This window comes from Eulemur rufifrons, chromosome 19, assembly GCF_041146395.1.
Source record: "Eulemur rufifrons isolate Redbay chromosome 19, OSU_ERuf_1, whole genome shotgun sequence".
Classification (NCBI taxonomy): Eukaryota; Metazoa; Chordata; class Mammalia; order Primates; family Lemuridae; genus Eulemur; species Eulemur rufifrons.
The window spans coordinates 21,322,053-21,331,175 of NC_091001.1; the positions used below are offsets into that span (position 1 = coordinate 21,322,053).

Here is a 9,123-nt window from a genome sequence, read left to right on the forward strand (position 1 = left end):
AGTATAGTTTGAAGTCTGGCAAATTAATACCTCCCGTTTTGTTTTTATTGCTTAAAATTGCTTTTACTGTACAGGGTCTTCTCTGATTCCATACAAAGTGTATAATTATTTTCTCTACATCTGTGAAAAATGATGTTGGTAATTTAATAGGGATTACATTGAATCTGTAGATCACTTTGGGTAGTATAGACATTTTAACAATGTTGATTCTTCCGATCCATGAGCATGGTAAGGTTTTCCACAAAGGAGAGAAGGTTAGCACTTCCCTTGACAAGGATGGAAGAGGCTCTCGGGCCTGTGCAACATGCATACGGTTAAGGCATTGCCACCTATTTTTGTCCATTTTTAATTGGATTATTATAATTTGTTTTTTGCTATTGAGTTGTTTGAGCTCATTATATATTCTAGCTATTAATCCCTTGTCAGATGGATAGTTAGCAAATATTTTCTTCCTTTCTGTGGCTTATCTCTTCATTTTGTTATTTGTTTCCTTTGCTATGCAGGAGCTTTTTAGCTTCATGTGAAAATATTGGAATAGTCATCCCATACTCTTATCTATTCTTCCAGTCTCAACTTAGCCCTCATTTGCTCTGGAAACCTTCTTTGATTATCCAGAAACTCATAGTGCTTTTTATTTCCCTTATGAAATCTCTTAACAATTCTGTTTTATAGTTGCCTGTTTGCATACCTCTTTTCCTTCATAGACTATAAGCCCCTTGAAAGCAGGGACTGTATTTTTCATCTTTACATCATCTGCATCTAGCATAGTGCCTACCATATAGGAAGGGCTTGGCAAATATTTGTTGACTATTTAGGGTTGTAGGAAAGAAATGTTCTTAGCTGCACAACAGAAATCTCCCCCTTTAATCAATGAAAATATCTAATATTAATTAATTCATTCATACTCACTCAATAAATATTTTAAACACCTGTAAATATGCCAGGGCCTATGTTGAGTACTGAGGATATGGAGATGAATAAGACAGTTTTCTTTTCCTCAAGAAGCTCTAAGTTTTGGGGTAGAAATAGAGAAGTAAATAGTTATGATATGATGTGATATTTGTTATAATAAATATATGCACAAATTGCTATGGCACATAGAAAAAATGATGCTTAAGTCTACTTAAGCATCTAAAGGGGTGCCACATAACTGAGAATTGATGAATTTGTAAGAGGGTATCAGTCGAAGAAGAGGAAAGAAGCAAATCCTAAAAGTAGAAACCAACATATACAAAGGATCAAAAGTTGATGAGAACATTGGCATATCCAGTAAGCTGAATAGTCAATATACTGTCTGATGATGGTAACTCATTGAACCTGTCAGGCTAGTGAGGAGTGAAATCATTGTGTCTTTTGATGCAAATAAAAATTTAGGGGCTATTGATTGATTTTAGGTAGCAGAGAGATATGCTCAGTGTGGTACTTTGGAAAGATCAGTCTAGCAGCAGCGTGGAAGACAGATTGGAGGACAGTAATATTCAAGGCCAATGAGACCTGTTAAGAATACTTTTTAATTGTATTAAAAATGTGAGAAATATGATAAACCCACTATATATAAGTTTCTGGAAGTAAATCTGGAGAAAAAGTGAAAGGATTATGGGTGGTTTAGGAGATAGAACCATATTGCTGAGGCTTGAAACATGCTATTCATTCTTGGATTATTGTTTTCTCTTTTCTTTAGCTAATTATCATTCATCCTTTATCATTCAATTCAAAGGTTGCTTCTGGCAAGTTTTCTCTGACTCTCCCACCCTGGTTTTATTAAGATGCTATCTCCTTTAAGCTCTTACTGAATATAGCATGTAGCCTCTGCAACATTAAATTGTGAGCAGTTTGAGAGCTAAGATAATGTCTGATTCAACCTGGCAAATTGTTAGCAGAGTGACTAGCACATGGTATACATTCAATAAGTATTTCTTGCATGAATGAATGTATGAGTGACTAAATGACTACTCAGAAATGAGAATTTTAGGTAAAAGAATAATTTAGTGAGATTCTCAGGTTTCTGCTTGAACAACAAGGACAATGGTGGGGATAACTACAGAGACATGGATAAGAGATGGAGAAGTAAGTTTGGAAAATAGTTTGGGAAAGGTAGCGACGTTGCCATCTATTTGGGACAGTTTGGATGTGAATGGCTTGTGAGAAGAATTCCTCAAAGTTATCTGGGGTGAGGAGCCAAGTTGTGAATTATTGATTTATGGGTAGATGGTAGTTGAAATATCATGCAGTTTAGTCATCCACCAATACTGGGTACACTGAGAATAAAAAAGTTTTAACAGGGAGGCCTGAGGATCACCAGCATAGTGGTCCTTTGTTGGAGAAGAGGTCAAGGAGATCCACAACACATGGGTTGACATTAATAGAGTGGTCTGGAGAGAGTACTGCTATAGAAGACAAGCGGGAATATGTTTCAGGAAATAGTCAACAATATCAAATATTTCCCAAGGGTTGAAAATAATCAGCTCAATTTTTGTATTTAGACACTTTATAAAGTTATTTATTACTTGTAAAGACCAATTTTAATGGAGTCTTGGGGATGCTACAGAATTCACAGTGGACTGAGAAATGGAGTCATTAGAGCCAGTCAGTGTAACATATTCTTCTAAAAATCTTGGTTGTACAAAAATAAAAGAGAGAGAAATGGGTGGGGTAAAGAATGAGGAGAAGTGAGAAGTGAGCTACACTGTTGAGAAAGGTTCTTTTTTCCTTTTCTTCAAATAGGAAAAAAGAAGCATGATTTTATCTTGAAAATAAACAGTGGTTTAAGAGGGAAACAATAATACAGGTGGAGGAGGGGTTTCTTGAAACAGGTTTAGGACAGGACAGGACAAGAGCCCAAATAGAAGAATTTGCATTGTCTGAAAGAGAGTCATCTCTGTCTCTCCAAGACTAGAGGGAGGAAGGATGAGTACATGCATGAGTTTGAATGAAGTGAGGAAATCATTCACACCTGATTTCCTCTATTTCTTTAGAAAGTAGGTTGGTAGCAAGATCATCTGCAGAGAGAGAAAAGGATAGAGGTGAGAAAGAGAACTTGTAAATGGTGACTATTGACTGGCTTCTGTGGGAATTAAACATGGAACTAAACTGAGTGATAAAATTATTGTGTATCTGTGCAGAACTTGCTAAAATTGATGAACATGTATCTGCTGTGTATTAATTTTCACAGTTTCATGATTTATTCAGCATCAGGAAATAGCTTGGGTCAACCTAAGATAAAGAAGGCAGATAATTACAGTGATGCAAATTGGCATTAACAGGATAGCGCATAGGTTTCTAACCTGAGATCCATGATTTATGGTCCATGTGCCACTTCAGGATTAGGTATCTTGCAGACTCCTAAAAGGGAATACAAAATTTTGTACATATATACATTTTTTATGGGAGAGCATGTTGGCCCTTAGTTTTCACACAACTTTCAAAGTGTCCTGTGATCAAAACTTTAAAATTAAAGATTGAAGGAGGAGTATAACAATTGTGGTTGAATGATACTCAAAATCTGATGAATTAATGAAGATATGATTTTTCTTTTGGGTTATATTACTTGTAAGGAAGTTATTTATGTTAAAACATATACACAGAAACACATACATACACATATCTGAAAAGAATTAATAGTCAGAATATATAGATAACTCTCAGAACTCAATAATAATAAAACAAACAACCTGAAATAGATAAAATATTTGAACTGACAGTTCACTAGAGAAGACATAAGGATGATAAATAATCACATGAAAAAATACAACAACATTAACCATTAGGGAAATGAAAATTACCACCACAAAAAATACCACTACATAATTATTAGAATGAATAAAAAAAAAAGAAGAAGAGGCAATACCTAATGTCAACAATGATGTGGAGAAACTACAAGATTAATACATTGCTGATGCAAATTCAAAATGGTACAGCCCTTTATAAAACAGTTTGGTAGTTTCTTATGATGTTAAACATTTATTTACCATACAGCTCATTAATCCATTCCTTGGTATTTACCAAAGAGAAATGAAGATGTATGTCTACACAAAAGCTTATGTGTGAATGTTTATAGTGGCTTTATTCATAATTGTCAAAAACTTGAAACAACTCAAAATGCATGGAACTGTTCACCTAAAAGAATAAATCTTATTGTATATAAATTATATACCTCACATAAGAGAAAATATTTCTCACATAAGAGAAAATAGAGCACAAGGCTCTACAAAAAAGCACTCTGTAAGAAAAATGATAGGACAGTTGTGTAAGTGGTTTTGAAATATTTTTTCCTCAGCATCACTTTTCACATAGAGTTTGTTCTCTTTGATCCAACCACTTTCTCAATTACAGATGCAAAGCACAGAATCCCTTAAGGTTTTTACTGAGAAGAGCCCTGGAAGGAGAATCTCCATGTGCTAACAGTGGGAGAAAGAACCCTGCTGGAAAGATGAAAATCAGTGGAAAACATCTGGACCCTTCCTACCTAGAGTCTTTTTCCAAACTTATTTTCTACTAAAACTTTGAGTTGTATTAATAATAGACTCCAGTGCCTTACAGCATCATAACCAAACACAAACTTGTGCACCAGGGAGAGGTAATCAAGTTAATTCTTACCATTCATATTTCACCTTAGAGAACAATAGTGGAGATGAGTTTATTAGATTAGTACACTGATTAAAGCATGTCTTGCTTGGAGTGCACACAGAGTAGGGATATTTTCTTAAGAATAATGGTAGAAGAGCTCTAGTTTCCTGAGGTCCAGTCATAGCTGGGACACAAGCTTTGCCCAATCAGGGCACAACAGGAAGGACCTGGGCACATGGAGGAGGGAAAAGTATGGGTAATCAGCAAGAGGAAGTGAAATTGAGAATGAGAAAGTACAAAGAATAAAAGGATACCAATTTTATCGTCATTGAATCTCTCATGATAACAAGTACATATAGTAAAGCATTCCATACATATTTTCAGGTTTGAATTAAAATGAATCAAAGTGAATTGAGTAGAGTTCAGTTGAAAGGCTTCAACTCAAGAGGAGAGAGGAGGCTCTGAGTCATGGTCTCTGGAAGAGTAGGTTTTCCTCATCATGGAAACTCAAGAATCCGCCCCAAAAGTGTCTATGGTAACGAGACATGAGGTTGTTTCCAAAAAATATTGTATCTTCAAATGTTGTTGATGATGGTGATGATGAGGTACCTCATGGACCATAGTGTTTCTTTTAACCTTCAAATATCTGCTGTTATGCCAAAAATGCTTCAAGGGTAGTATGTTGCTAACAGCTGACGTGCTTTGTGAAAATCTCGTACATAAAATCAGTAGCATAAAGATTGTAGTTATCCCACCTGAAACCACACATATTATAGTTCAACAATAACACATCCAAGAAGCTAAAGTCACTGTTAAACAGGACATGTCTCCTTTGACCTTAGTTCTCAATAAGAAAGTTACTCTTTCAACAAAAGAAGGAGAATGAAATGCTCTCCCATCACTTTTCTGTGCAATTATAGAGTGTTTAGAGGAGAGGAGAGAATGGGAAGGGAGAGGAAAAATTTAGGGAGTGATGTGGACATGAGGCCATTGCCATGGTAAAGATAATAGCTGGTCAGAATTATTCAAAGCATATTAGAGGGATATCAAATTTTAGAAATACCATAAATTAAGAATAAGATAGTTCAAGTGAAACTTAAGCTACTAGAACTTTAAACTGCTGAGGGTTGAGTGAGAAAAATCAATGTGTATATAAAAATAATCTGGGTATAAGAAAGGGACAACCTAGTACAGACTGTGACGGGACAAGAGCAGCCTAGTTCTCACCCTTGAGGATTGGCCAAGTACATCCACTGCCAACAGAACAAAAGTCTACACTGTATTGCACCCACCCACGGCCAGCTAGGGGTTTTCATCAACTTCTTAGGGAGAGAAAATTGGAAATTAAAGGGAGAATTTCATTTACATATAATTTAAATTTGCTAAATATAATTTTGTTTACATTATACATATGGTTAAACAAGAGTTTCTATTCTGTCAGGGTCCCAGCAAATAAATGATGGCATACACAAACCGAGTAATTTGAGGAGTGTTTAATAGAGAAAATGCTTTCAAAGATATAGGAAACCACCAGGAATCAGGGGCTACTGAAGTGGGGGCAGAGGGTACCCATTACCATTTCTGGGTATGAAGGGGCAGAGAGAGAATAGTTAGCAGAACCAAAAGAGAGAATTATGAGGTGAAGCCAACTTGATAGGCCCTCTCATCTTCTGATGAAAATATAGCCAGTCAAGCACAATGACTTAATGGGGAGAGTGAGGAAAATAGCATGAATTCTTTCCTTTCCCTTTATTTGGTTTCTTGCCAGTGTTTCCCATTGACTGACCTCAGTAGGGAGCATATGGGAGTCCACTGATGCAACTTTTATTGGTCAGCCTCCTAAGGCAAAGAGAGAGTAAAGAATAGAAGTGAGCAGATCTAGAGAGACAAAGAGATTGCCTGTAGTACAGTCAAGCACTCTGGCCCCTTGGCAACAACACTGTCCTTTATCTATTGAAATATCTATAGCCCAAACACCCAAAATTGCTACTATATCATTGTGGAGGTGATGTCAATTCCTTCATTCTTCTACATGAAACTTAAAATACTAGCTAATGGTCATGTTATAGATTAGGAGAGAAAAAGAAACCATCAATAATCTTAACATTTAACTGCTTTGGTTCTGCTTTAGTAGCTGGTCATGAGGCCTAATTTGTCAATCATAGCCATTGACTTCTCCCACCTAGTTCAGGTTTCTCATACCTTCTGGCAGCACTTTGGCTGGATTGGTGGTGGCCTGAATCTTTATTCTCATAAGTCTGCATCCTTAGTGATCTTGTCTTTGGGGGGGGGGGATGTTGGGTAGATTCAGTTTTCCATTCATTAGTACTATTGGGTAAGAGGGTACTAAGAGGTATCCCTGGGACATTCTGTATTTCAACCATAGTCCTCTCAAACCCATTGATAGTAGCAATCCAACGATCCAAGATCAATCACCTCTGCAAGTATGGAAGTACCTTTTCTGACTGTTGGTGAAACTGCATAAGGAACATGAAATGGCTAAGGGAAAGAACTAGCTTCTATTTCAAGGGAATCAGGCTGACTATCCCGTTGCAGGTGTTTCTCCTTTGGCATTAGGATCTCCAAATCCAGTAAGCTTTTGTATGGTTAAACCAGTGAATGTTATGGGTATTAGCCTCTCATTGCATTGTCCTTGCCTTAAAATGTGTCACCTGGGTAGACACCATCTGAAGGATGCTATATTAATTTCCTAGGCAGATGTAACAAAGTACCACAAACTGAGTTGCTTAAAAAAACAGAATTTTCTCACAGATCTGGCGGCCAAAATTCCAAACCAAGGTGCCAGCAGGGCCATGGTTCCTCTAAAGTATCTAGGGAAGGACCTGTTCCAGGCCTTTCTTCTAGATTCTGGTAGTTCATGATGTGTTGTAGTATATCTCCAATTTTCACGTGGCATTCTTCCTGTGTGTGTGTCTGCTTCTGTGTCCAAATTCCCCTTTTTCTAAGGACACCAGTCTTACTACAGTAAAGGCCAACCCTGCACCAGTGTGACTTCATTTTACTAAACTAATTGTATCTACAGTTACCCTATTCCACAATAATGCCATGTTTTGAGGTATGGGAGGGTGAAGGCTTCCTATATAAATTTTGGGGGGGACGCAATTCAACCCTTAATGGGTACCATGGTAGTAAGGCTATTTCTCCTTCAACATAAAGTGTTCAACAGGGTATAACACCTGAAATTGTACCCACTGGAAGAATGAAAGTCTTTTAGAAAATTGGAAAAGCTCCATAGCAGTTCCTACTCCATGAGGTTAGTGCATGTTAAATGACCACTTTCATGATCTTTATGAGGTCTTGAATTAAAGAATCTTGCCAGGTACTCATTATATATAAACACCAAGGCTGAGTTGACCACCAGACCAGGTAAGTAGCTCCCTGTTGCATATTGATTTAAGGATTCTTATTTCTGTCTCTGTGTGCTATATTACATACATTTTCAATGAAAGTTAAAAATCTTACTGAAGGAGTTCTGCACAGATGAAGATAGACTCAAATAAAAGGTAAACTGTGCTTTTGATGAGATCCAGTCTTTCTGCATTAGCACCGGTATTTATTTTTTATTGGGGACAATTCTAGAAATAGCTTTTCGAAGCCTTCATTCTTATATTATTGGTTCTATAGTCATATTTAAATTTAATTATTTTTTCTAAGACCAGCATATAGCCATGTGTATGTGCATGCACGCACACAAACACATATACACCCACACCCACATAGGACGTAAATAGCCATTTGCATGATATATGATTTGAGTATCAATAAAAGACCCTTTCTTGCTTCAGAATCAATCTCTCTTTAGTCCACTTTGAGTTCAGAATTGTACCCATACACAAGGAAAAAATTCTTTCTGCTGCAGTATTCTAATCAGAAGTCCTTTGTTCTAATGATTTTTTTTCCTTGGAATGAGTAGCTTTAATGCAGTGAACAGATGACAGGCTTAGGGATAGGAAAATGTAGATATTACCTCAAGTCCTGCCCCTGATAGACCATGTAGATGTGACAAATATCTATTTGGTTCTGTTTTACCTCATTTGAAAGATAAAACAGATTGCATAAAACCAGGGTTTCTAAAATTTGACCAATCAAAAGAATCTCATGGAATGCTTATGAAATGACAGTTTTCAAGACCCCATTCCAGACCAATCACATTGATATCTCTGGGGTAAAGGCCAGCAGGTTGTTTTATACTTCTCCTAGGCCCTGCACCCAACCTCAGTTCTTAGGAACCCACAACTTGAAGGGAAATGCCACTTCAGTTTATTTCTAAAGTTCTAATTATCTTGGAAACTAAATAAGGGCCACTGTACCAATTAACCCATTAGCTCACATTATTCCTTACTGTCTTCCAGTTATCATCAAGTAGAATGGTGTCTTCAAAAACAGGGCCTAGGATGGATGACTTCGATGAGCAGATAGGGGCAGTGAGAGGCACAGATGTCAGGTGCGAATAAGAAAACATGAAGAACTTGAGCACAGAATGAGGGCCTCATGGATAAATTTGGAGATACCAAAAAAACTGTAAATGTGTATATT

At 36.8% G+C, this 9,123-nt stretch overlaps 1 pseudogene; it reads left to right on the forward strand.

The window, feature by feature from the left end:
• Positions 1–232: 232 nt before the first annotated feature.
• On the forward strand, positions 233–337 carry LOC138400462 (U6atac minor spliceosomal RNA; annotated as a pseudogene).
• The last annotated feature ends 8,786 nt before the right edge of the window (positions 338–9,123 follow it).